General features: G+C 44.9%; 1 protein-coding gene across 4 annotated transcripts in view; it reads left to right on the top strand.

The window, feature by feature from the left end:
* Positions 1 to 12,800, top strand: part of KaiR1D (Kainate-type ionotropic glutamate receptor subunit 1D) — a 176,564-nt gene that overhangs the window by 84,980 nt on the left and 78,784 nt on the right. The gene's annotated exons all lie outside the window — the stretch shown is intronic.

The following is a 12,800-nucleotide window of genomic DNA, read 5'->3' as shown; positions in this document are numbered from 1 at the left end:
TCGAACACTGCAATTCTCACAATGGGAGTTTCGCGGGGTTGTAAGGCCCGTTTACGCGAATGCGACAATATTGCTGGGATGTGGTCTACTCTAAATTAACCCCTTCCCGCATTTTCACGAGTCTAAACATTTTTCTAAATATAGCTTTAAAATTGTCATCTATTATAAAACATAATTTATTTATAATATTTATAAAAGAAAAAAGGATTAGAGTTTAATTTCACAATAGTAGTATCGCGTGAAACTGAATATATCACGCGTTGACGCCTATGGTTTAGGCCCGGATTTCGTCGAGCTAATTGGTACGGGAAGGGGTTAATCGAACTGGACCTGTTTAGGTATGAAACTAAAGAGTTCCGATGCGTGACTATCTCTGTCGCTCAGATGATCGTCATGGGTCTGTCTTGATTGTCCGATCGTGATGCTTGTTTGTCTACTTAGGATTTTTAGAATTCTCTTGGTGACTACCATCTCGATGGTTTTATAAATTCGTATGTCTACCGATTGGTTGGTGTGTGTCTTCCTATTGGTTGCGAATAATATTGGGGGTATGTGTTAGTTCCGACGTATTTTGGTGGTGGTGGATATTTAAACAATTTGTGTTCTTATCGTCTTAAGGGTGTTTTATTGACCCTTGCTAAGGTTCACCAAAGTGGTGACCAGGTGACGAGTGCTCAATTTTAAGTCAAGAAACTTAACTTAACTTAGGACGTGCAGTCTTAGGGCCGTAACAATTGAAGAGCTTTTACCCTCCGTTTGTAACGTAACAGAAACTACCCCCAATGGAGATACTCCGAGCCAGGACCCTGCTAACACGATGACAATGTTTCGCGAATACTTAATTATTGAATCACTGTGCAGCGAGTAGGTACCGAGAGAACGTAGATACTTAATTCAGCAACTCGCGATGACGCTAACGCGGAGTACTTCGATTTAAAATACAAATCTCCCGGAGCCATTTGCTCGGAGACATTCTCAAAGAGTGCTTAATCAAAGAGCCTGCTCCAATTACCGTACAATTACAAATCTTGACTTCCATTTCGAATTCAAAGACAGCGTTGAATCTCGCAATTTCCAACGCCTCGGCGTTAAAATCTGGTGTTTCCCCGTCAGGACTAATCCCTTTAACCCAAGAATTACTTCCTTACGCGAACAAAGCTTCCGGAAGGAAGGACACGCGAACGTTAGCGCGGCTTTATGGCGATTAAATTATGCGCTAATACGACGTGATTGGACAACCGCGAGCGGCGAATTCAAACGCTCGAAACTGGCTATTTAAGCGTAAAAGGATTTCGAAGAACGTTCACGGTGGAAGGTTAGCCTTGGTTAAATCTCATTACGTCGGTACGCTAATAAAGTTCCTTCTCCTCGAGTCGGTGGCCGTTTGTCTCCCAGCGTCTGCCACGCCTCGTCGTCTTCCGGGTTCTTTATGTTTCCATTATTGCCGATTACTTTAAAGCGTCTTGATAAACGGGAACGTTCGGGACGACGATCCCCGTTCGTGAATTTAATCGAATTACCGCTCGATTTCGATTGCACCGTCGATATGGCTCATCGATGCGCGTGGCCATTGCAATTTCATCCCGTTTCCTCGATGGGACGCTTCGAAATCGTCTCCAAGATTTATCGACGCCTTCTGCATCTTCTCCTTTCCTTCCAGCCGCCTGGGAGGGGTTACTTTTTGGAATAATTTAGTCACTCTCGAGCCCATGTCAGAGATAATATCTTTTTTCAGCTAGAATACATTTTTATAATATTTTACTGCCATTAAAATTTACTATTTCGAGCGATTTTATTCCGAACGATTTGTGGACGTAGTACGTGTCACGGCCGATTAAGAGACGTTCATTAATGTCGGTAACGCAGCATCGCGTCAACCGCTAAATTCCTCCAAATTTGATTTTATCTATTATTCACACGGTAAAGTAGCGAGAAGTACTGTCAACTTAACCGGTTCCACGCGAAGCTGTCGTTAGCTTTAAAAGTCGAATTCCACGAGACTCGACCACCCCGTGCGGAGTTAGTTAGGCGAAGAATTTTAGAGGGAAGTTCCTCCGTAGCGAATCCGACGATAAAGCTGACAGCACCCGGCCGATCCATCAAGATCGCGCGCGAAATGCAGTCAATCTATCAAACGTCATGCAATATAACCGCTTCCGCGAATGCAGATTCCAACTGTTACTAGCCAGACCGTACAACGTTCTGCTCTTCGTCTACGTTGATCGTTCGTGGAACCTCGTCTTTAACGAGTACGTTAAAGAATACCTGAAAATCAAAGAATCGCGCGTCAATGTCCGAATTTAGCCGAAATTCGCAAACAAAGGCATAGCAATCCCAGCGAAACGTTTGCCGCGAAACGTCACTGGCAAATGCCTAATTAAAATCGTCAGAGATCAACATTGTCGAGTAATTTCTCACTCCCGGTAGCTAAACCGCACCGGTAGCGATCAACTCGTGCCCGAAGCGAGTGCTGCGAGCTGCAGGGTGCATAATCGTAGAACGGCAGAGACACGCGTGCTGTCGAAAATTCGGTGGTCCCGATGATCGACGTTGTCGTTGCATTAACGTGGCGACATGCAGCAGCGGTCGCATCGCGATCGATAGCTGTACCTGCTCGCAGAGAATACACCATTACGAATTAAACTCGCTTTCTCTGTCTCTCTCTCTCTCTCCTTGCTCCGGCGGTCCACAGACCACAATGATCTTCTTACGCGTGCATGGTGTGGGTGACGTATCGATCGCGGCCGGAAAGTGTGTCAACTGCGCTTCACGCGGCGAATAGGGCAAATCTTCATCTCCCTTTTCCGCCATTCCGTCACCGATACGAGCTTGCACGCTTCTTAAGACCGTGCACACCTTTGCTCTTACACCCCCTCGCCCGGCTGTCTCGCGTCCTGAGCGCAAAAGAAGAAGCCACCCCACGCGTTGCATTATTCATAAAACCACGGGCGACGCTGGCTTATTGCGCCATGGAGCCCGCAACGATAGGGATTTGAATAAATTCGGTTAGGTGTATCCAGCGACGTATCCATTTCGCCGGGAAATTCATCGCCCCCTGCGTGCGTCCGCCGCGCTGTCGCTAATATCGGATGCATTGTAAGGAAATTGTTTGCCCTTCTCGTCCCTTGTCCCGAACCGGGATCACCGCTGACCCTTGTACCCCCTGGGAACCGGCCCAATTTCTATGCATGGATCTTCTTTCTTTCGGACCTACGCCCGCGATTCACGACGCTTCGTCTTCGCTCGGAATTATACAAGCGTTTCTCAGAGGCTGGCCGGAATAATTCCTCTGCATCTGGGATACCGCAACTTTCGACGGACTTCCGTGCAAAGGGTGGAATTTTTGCCCGGGTATGAGGCGCGCTATGCGAGAAGAATGTCGGAATTTTTCTGGATACCAAAATGGTGGCGGGAAAACATATTTAGCCTTGACGAAGTGTCAGAGTGTGAGGACCCCAATTTTTACGCGGGTACGACGCGCTGTGCGAGAAGAATGCCGGAATTTTCCTGGATACCAAAATGGTGGCGGGAAGACGTATTTAGACTGGACGAAATGTCAGAGGCGCGAACGAAGAGTGTCTGTGTGGGGGTCCCCGTAGGGGTTTATGTTGGGAATTTCGTGAAGGAAATGGCCAAATGACTAACGTGCAAGGAAATAACTGTATTCAATTATACAGCAATTGTATTTGTAAAGGTTTAATATACGTGAAATTTATACACTTTATGCAATATACAAACAAAACATGAGAGTCTCTTTTAATGCCACTATGGGTCACAATATATAAAGTATCTGTACTGTTCCTGATCCGACAGTGAAGAGCTCCGAGGGACAGCAGGCCCTTTTAACACGTTCGTCACCGCGTCATCCATATCTGGGTGACGAGTATACTTCCGTGGGGACCCCGTCACCCGAATATGGGTGATATTTTCAGCTGGATTTTTAAAAGGAATATAATAGAATAAGCACTGAATTATAAATATAGGATATACAACATAAAAATATGAAAGCTATACACATTATACTATACTTTTTATTAATTTATATTTAGGATAGAATATTACATTATACTATGTCGCGTGGTATTCGCTAAAACAGTCTAAACACATTTAAGGCGATTTTGGACAATTGGAACAATAGGTAGTAGTGTTTTTACATTTTTCGTAATTGTCTGTCAATATGTTTATGACTGATAAAACCTTACCAAGTCTGCTACTCTGTTCTATCGTTTGGTTATTTGCAAAATGCAAATTTGCTGATAGTAATTCAAAACGATTACAGGAAATGGAAAATTGTAAATAGGGTTCATTGACCAACATCTAACGAGCGGTGTCTGCACTAGACCCATCCAAATCATCAGCCTGATAACGTTCTAGCGCTGAGGCAGTAGGATTTGGGCCCTACGAGAAACTCAATCGAATCACGCTGGACGTTAAACCCCCAAAACCGACCCCTTGATGTCCAAAGGTCGGTATTGGCCTGCAACCTCTAACAGGCCTGTCGTCATCGTTGCCTAGGCGTAGCTGACTTCCAACAGTTTATGGTTGGAGGCTTGTGGTTCCTACGGGGCTGGCTGTTGGTATCCTGATGATTATCGTCATATTATCATATGTAACAGATAGAAGGACACAAAGAAAGGATGTATTTCGTCCTGGACCTGCTACTGAACTCGTCAGTAAGGCTTTCTAGCAGACTCCGCCTTAGATAGGGGACACTTAGGTAGCATAGGAATTTGTATTTATGGAAATCGAGGATTCACCGAGGAAAAGGAAAAATCCTTTTCCATCTAGCACTGAGGGTATGTATGTTGATCGCTACAGTCTGCACAGTGTGCTCGAGATTATCGCAGGAAAGAAGAGTGTGTAGTTGCTTAGGATCTCGGAGAGACGCAACCTTTGCGAGTTACTTGTAACCTCTTCGTCTACAATACAGTATGAGACTTGTGGTAAGGAAATCGAGCCAAGCATGACGTAGCAGGGAGCGTGCTTTGTAGACAGGGTCCAATGTAAACATTGTCAGGCTTGGACAGGCATCGACTGGCACCGAGTGGCACCGACAGGCTCGTGGCTAATTTTCGTATATGTTTTCGTGTCTCACAATCAGTTGCGTGTTATTCTTCGCTGTGTTCGGACGATGTGGCTCGACGTGTGACCGACCTTATACGCTGCTCGTTATGGCACGTGGCATCGAAACTTCGAGAATCTTCGAGGGAGCGTCTGGTTAGTAATACTTATTTTACAATTTTTCATACAATTTTTTCACTGTTGTAAAATAAAAATTAGGGTGGGTGATAGAGTGGTCCTTAACCAATAGTAGAGGAATCGGTTTAAAGGTTTTCGTAGGGTATAGAAAGGGTACCTGCGCACTTATTTTATCGAGGAAACTAGTAATTCAGATAGCTAGAAAAATAGTAATTTATTCGTGCTTCTGCAACGTTTAACGATTATTTTCGATAATGCTAGTTTCGACTCTGTTGTTAATTATGGCACTTAAATATGGAACTTAGTTCGCAGGGCAAAGGGGGTTAAGTGCGATTGAAGGGAGCGAGAAAGGTGGATGGTAATTGAATCAGAAATTGACTTACTAATTAGTGTTTCGTATTAATACGAGAATTAGGTAACCTAGAAATAGTCATTCGTGTTTTTGACATTGCAAGAATTACAAAATTTATATCTCTCTCGCTCTTTCGCGTGGAAGCATATATATATATATATATTACATATGTTCATTCACTCGATAAAGGTACACGTACATGTCGCGGTTGTAAAGGCAGGAGCTATATTAAAGGAGATTGTTGCATAGGATGTAATTATTTATTACAAAAATCTGCCGTAATTCAATATCGAGGCAGTACAATGGTTCGTTCGGTGCATTATGTAATATTAAAAGGAACAACGTTGCAGGCAAATTTGCATCGCTAGGTTGACACGTATTGAACGTGTTTGACTACGTACAAGCTCGTATCTGTTATTTTCGCACTATCGAACGATATTCTCTCATTTTGAAACCCGGTAGCTTACGTGCTCGGCAAACGAAACATTGTCTTAAGCGGCTTGTTAAAACTTTCGCGAGGATCTGAATAAAAGTTTCGATACCTCTCGACGTCGTGTCGGATTCGATAAAAATCAGATTCCTTTCCCATCGACCCCTTTCTCGGGGGGCGTCCTTTCATTCGATACAACTTTGAAAATTAGGGGTCTCGCGATCCTTTTGTGGAACGTCTTACGATCGACTTTCATGAGGTCGCGAGGAAAAGATTATCCTTTCACCGAATGATAAAGGCGTTCGGGAAATATGATACTTTTGAGTAGCAGCCGTTTGTATTGTTAAACTTGGAGCAGATTGAATGAAAGTATAATAAATTCCACGGTGTATGAACCCCGCCAGAAATCCGTCGGATCGTGCAAGTTACGTTCTACTTTACTTTTACAATTCTCGCGCGGAAAATTGCCCAAATCTCCATTTTTATTCCCCCGAAGCACCCACTCGAATTTTTCACGTTTCTTCTTCAGGGGAAACTAACGGTCTTAGCCAAGAACCAACGGCGGTAAAACCAGCGCTGTAATAGAACTCGAGGAAGATACAATTAACCGGCATGATCATTCGTTCATGCTTTGTACTAGACTCGAAAAACTTTCCAAGATAGATAGTTTATTTCAAACGGAGATTCGTGTCGTGCTATAATCGTTTAAAATTACATTTTCGCTACTGGGGGGTCGGTATTGTTAATTTTGCAACGTCGAGACTCGACGATTCAGAAAACGTAATTTATTTGCGGAGAAACCGAGTTGTTGCTTCCGGATAAAAGGAAAACAGGCAAGCCGAAAGCCACGTTATACCCGAAATTGTAATCTTCCCCTTTTGAGTGATGCGACGCGAGTTTACAATGGCGACGACACATGCGAGTTGGAGGTCACACGAGAAAATAGCTTTCGTGGAAACGGTAGTTCTGGGAGCAGTTGTGGTTTCAAGGTGAATAGACAATCGAAAGTACTTGGGCATCGCGACACGGCCGGCATTCGCAGCTGCAATTGCTGTCGTCGAATCGACAACGTCGTCCATCAAATCGCAGCGTCCTGGCCAGACTGCAGCTAGACGCTGTGGATAGTCCTGGTGGGTTATTCCACGGAAAGCGCGACGAAAGCTCGCAGCCGACAAACTGGCATGGTGCGAGGCCTGATTCCGGAAATGGCTCCCGTGGGAGTTCATCGGGGCGGCTTTACCCTGATCGTCGATCCGTTTGCTTCAAATGGATCCTTCGATACCGTGAACGATCGAGTGTCGTGAATCTGGCAGGCTCCTTGATCCAATTTCGCGTGAACGATGATTGCTTTCGTATTTGACTTGAGTATTTGACTTTAGACTAACTATGGTTATCGTATATTTTCTTCACCCCTTTTCACAATTGGAAACGTCGAATAGTAGATTCGTTGTGTCGTTAACGCATTTAATACGAATGCAATCCTGAAAACGAAGGTTCCTTGTAAATATTTTCGATTCCTTCGGGACATCGAGGGTTTCGGGTCAATGGGGGCCAGGTTTATGTCTTTACGACCAGGGCCCCATGACTCGCGGACCACCTCGACGCCTAATGAGTGGCGAAAAAGAGTCAGTTCGCCTACGCCTCTCCAACGACACGTGTCTTTCCCAAAAAGCTAGCCTTCCGTTTTCTGCATCTAGTCCCCCGTATATATTAATGTCCTGCTAAGAAACCGTAGTGCTCTTTTCACTGAAAACCTTTCGTTCTCCACCTTCACGTATATCGGGTAATTGCGAAGTAAGATGTCAGATGATTTATAGTTTATATTTCACAGTTACCCGATTGTAGAAGGTATTTTTGAGAAATTTCCTAACAGAAGCCACGAAAATCTTGTTGGATTCGTTAAAAGCGAAGATGGCAGTAGTCGAAAGCCCTCGTCCTGACTCCGCGAACTCGATGGAGAACAACGTGTTATAAACACGTGGTCTTCGAAGGGCCGTCAAAGGGTACTCTCGCGAGAAAGTCACTTCACGCGTAGTTGGCGACTCGAACCAGAAAAACACACTCTGTTGGATACTTTTCTCGTTCACCTTGGACTCGTTAAACACTTCCTCAAACTCGCGGGAGAGGAAGTTAACGAAGGGTAGCTTCTCCGGAAAGTTAAAATAAAGGTCAAATTTTCTTCGACTTTGGTGAAGCTAGGTCGATCCGAAGAACTTTCGCGAAAACAAATCGATCAGACAGGATTCAATTTTGCCATAAGTTTTAACGTTTTGTAGAACGAGATCGTGTCTCTCTGTTCAGGATTATCAAGCACCGCAATTTTCACGCGAGTTGACATTTGGTGTCATTTTTATACTATGTACCGGTATGTACAGGACGAGGCCGTATTTCGGACGTACACAAGTTTACCTAGGTATACGTATAGGGATACTTTTGATTGGCAAATATTTATTCCAATATATATTTATTGCGAGCTAAAAGAGACTTAGGAGTGAGGTATAATCTGAAAGACTAGACTAATAACTGATCTATGACCACGAAACTAACACTCGCACGTCGAGGCCTGTCTTAACACTTAGCCGACCGATCGGGGAGATCTCCCCATTTTAAAGTAAGCCGGTACCCGACCGATCGGGGAGATCTCCCATTTTGACCTTAGCAACGCGTTTCACGTTTTCGGTTATTACTTACTCTACCTCCATTTGGAGTTGTTCGCAATTATTGACGAACTGCTTCTATAAAGCGCAACATATAATAAAATTCACCAATTTTTAATACAGCGCAGTTTGGGTTCCCCGAGCGTGATGGAAACCGTATAGTTCGCTCTGGGGCGTGCGGTCGGCTAAGTGTTAAGACAGTCCTTGCACCCCTATTTAAGCCCACCCTCTCCTACGAATAATTTCTTTCTCGTTCACTCGTCTCCCCCATGACCTGGCCCTCGATGGGCTAGGTACTCCAAACTTGGTACTCAGACGCATTCCTAATTTTCGCTCCTTGTTTGCACTCGTTACAGTGATAAATATCTTGTGGGGGTCCTCTCCCACCATCACTCGACGTCGACTGTGGCGGGCATCCTCGGTGGTAGGTAGCTAAAAGGGACGGTCGGAAAAGGAAGGGATGCGTTTCGTCCCGGGCCTGCTAGCGGACTCATCGGTAAGGCTTGCTTAGCAGGCCCTGCCTTAGACACTGGGGATACTATTGGAAAGACGGGAAGTTATATATATAGGAAACTGGGAGTTTCCCGAAAGTCCTTGAAGGCGGAATCCATCTAGTGGCAAGGGCGAGAATGATGGTCGCTATAATCTCATTCATCTGATCCTTGCACGTGCAGTCTAGACGTCATCCTGAACATTCGACCTGAACTAAGCTTCTGCTTATTGTCTGTCATCAGCTAGATAGGTCCAAGTGTTCCCTTGCATTCGCTCTCAAACCTCAGCCTTCCTACGCACGTTTACCTAGGTATACCTATACGTTGGTCAAACAAATCATCTCGCACGAGTTTCGATATTTTGCGCCATTCTTGTACGATATACCAGCGTGCAGAGACTATTTCGTTAATACACACGCGTTTATCAACGCTCGTGTATGCACAGCACGGTCAAGTTAAACTCTCTCGCTGTCACGCCATGGATTTCTATAAATTACGGGTCAACGTCGATAGCGAACTTTGCGTTTGATTTAACCTCTCCATTATAGTTGGCGGTTAGAGGAGTGAAAAATCGTTACGCGCGATTAATCAAGCCGGTTGAGCGGTATTTACGCGACACTCGAATAAATGAAATCACGTCACTGGATGTACCGAATGCACGGGCCATTCGCGGGTGATTTGCACGGGAAGCTTCGATCGGGATCGGTTCCGATGGGATCGTGTCGCGATCGGGATGGTGGGAAAATAAGAGCTCGAGAGATGGAGCATGGGTCCGGTGGTAAATCCAATTTGTCTGCTGCCTTTGGCCGCGAAGGATGCGCATTTCTCAAAGAAAAAACTTTTACCGCGGAGTGCCTTCATTTCGGACGGTAGATGAGCGTAATTGACGTTGGAAAACCGGTCCGGGGGTGAGCTAAAAGGGGAGAGAAAGATTCGAAGGATGAGGGGTGGGAGAAAAATAAAAGGGAAGGAAGGTATCTCGGGCTGGATACTCATCCGGAGCGTGTTCCCTTTGATCAATCAGACCACCGTTTCACGAACGTGACGTAACATCTGCGGTGGACCAGTCGAAACGCGGGGTTCGACTGGAGCGGAACGGTGGCCATTTTGCTCTAAGTTCAGGGAGCCGAACTTGCTCGAGATACGTCGTTTGAAGTCTCTGCCGACTGGTTATCGTGCCTTGGTCCGGCCACTGCGAATCGAACGCTTCTTCTCCACCGTTTTCCACCCCGGCCTCTCGAAACATTTCAATTACTTATGCTGTACCAGCTGCCGGCAGCGTCTTCGTTCCCTCCGTTCCTCTCCATTAGCGGCCGACTTCCTACCCCTTTCGCAGTCGCTGCAGCGTGAAATCCTGCCGTTGATTTTGTTTTCACCCTCTGCAGCTCGGTCCACGGAATTATTGAAAAATCGCACGGGAACTCTGCACCTGGATCGTACAGACGCCTTTCTTGCCATTCGGATGCTGAATATTCAAGGATCACACGCTTCACTGTACGCCGTGATTACGGGGATTGAGATCGGCGCAAAGACGTTGGATCTGATAGATTCCTCTTTTCCCGGGGATACGTATAATTTTGGATATTTTTTCCTTTCTCTCGCAGGGAAGCTTATCTTTTCGCAATTAATTCCAATGCGGTGGTCATTCGATATAAACACGCGAATCTTTAAATTCTTCAGTCTCGCGATTCAGGCTCGAGATAAATAGGTGAAAACGCTAGAAATATTTCGGTATCTCTTAACAGGTGTCGTGTATAAATACGAAATAATCGGACTGGGGGAATTTAATTTTCTCGTAAGCTCGACGCGGGAGAAGGGAAATGTTATTTAATTTCCCGCGAAAGATATTCGTCGATGATACGTGACACGCGTGGTTATGGGAGTCGATGATGGCATAGCACGAAATCGATGGGAGATCAGGGAAAGGAGGCATTCGTCGTAAAAATCCCAACTGATACCGGGACGTCGATTTCGATTATGGTATCGGCCATGTGTCCCCCTGTGGCCGCAAACGATGGTTCTCTATGGTGCTTTACGATCGCGATAGCTTCCCGGTAATTTCTCCCCACGGTAATAAAAGTGGCATCGAGGAAAGCAAAAGTATTTATGTGTGGACGCGTCTTGGAACAGCGCGAACACGCGCTGGTATTCTCCTGACAACGGAACAGGACTCGGGCAGTTTCGAACCATTCCCCGGTTTCTTCCGGCAAACTTTAGCAATATGTCTTTTTATCAAGCTCCAGGGAAGTATCGGGGAAGGAAGATTTACTAATATCGCGGTTTATCGTTCGCAAAGTTGCGACCAAGGGAATGGGAATTCCGATATAGGAGTCGCGATTAACCCTTAAACTGTTACGAAGACGTCGAAGTTACTCCTCGAGGAAACCTAAAGCACTTTTTAATTAGATCGTCGTTGGTACTCTTATTACGGTGTAAACTTACTCCGTCTACGACGTATCGTATCGGATAATAGCGTATGAGATGAAAACGCGGAAGTAAGAGGAGAAGAATGAAAAATTTGTAAACTTTCGTACAATCTTCGAAATAGAGAGCTTGCAACGTTCGACCAAGAAATCGTGGAAATTCGAAAACGACGTAAGTACGGTCGACAGACGTGGAGTAGACCTCGAAGCTCGAGCCATAAGTAAAAATTCGAAAGCTCCTGTACTAACGATTCCGGAATTCGATTCTACAACCGAGTTAGACGGAAGGGAAATGGAAGTCTTGCAAGATCAGGTGAGAGAATGGCGGAAAATGGAAAGCTCAGGTGCTAATGGTTTGAGAATTTAAATGTATAGCCGGTGTCAGCGAAAGAAATCGGAAAGCTGCAAACTCTAGGCAGGAAGTCGTTACAGCCCGAAAGCTCCGCTACTAACGTTTCCAGAATTCAATTCTGCAGACGTTAGAAGCGAGAGGAATCGATAACTCGCGAGCTCGGGAAATCGTTAAAATTCGAGAGCTCAGGTGTAAACGTTCTCGCGAACGCGATTACGAGACTCGCGAATCTGGCAGAAATCGAAAAACTTTCCGCCCGAGCGGAAAAGTTGTCGAAGCTGATACGCGAATTAAATATGACCGATGGTGGCGTGAATAATTGTCGGGATCGGCGAATAATAAACGGGAAAGCTCGAAAGTGAATCACGACGGTTGGCTCGTGGAGAGATCCGAGAGAGGAAGCTCCTTGGAACATATGTGAGATTATTGGGTGGCAGCAAAACGACGCTGGTAAATAATAAATATAATTTATCGTGAACTAACTTATTCTAGACTTACGATCTTCACACTCACTATTATAGGAGTACTCGCTTTAACGAAGAGATGTTTAGCTGATAAGTAATGATTAGGTTTTATTTCGTTCTGTTATTGGATGATCAACGGTCCCTTGACTCTTATAAGTAGAGTGCAAGTCCTTCGAATCATAGATTTAGTTGAAACTTTGCAGGATTGTAGATTTAGTCATCCAGTTGAAGCAAATATATTATTTTAAGGGTAACTACTCGATTGTTTTCGAGATATTTATGATTAGCGCTTTATTATTGCCTTAATTACAGATTTATTTCGAATATTGATTAAGTACCATTATGGCCTAATGACGATATCCGAAAATTCTCACGTTGGTGCGAATTTTCGGATGTTGCCATTAGGCCACAATACCACTTGATAACTATCGA

The sequence above is a fragment of the Eufriesea mexicana genome, unplaced genomic scaffold (assembly GCF_001483705.2).
Source record: "Eufriesea mexicana isolate 0111107269 unplaced genomic scaffold, ASM148370v2 scaffold474474897, whole genome shotgun sequence".
NCBI lineage: Eukaryota > Metazoa > Arthropoda > Insecta > Hymenoptera > Apidae > Eufriesea > Eufriesea mexicana.
Note: the sequence above shows the minus strand (reverse complement) of the source record. Positions and strands in the feature narration are given on the sequence as shown.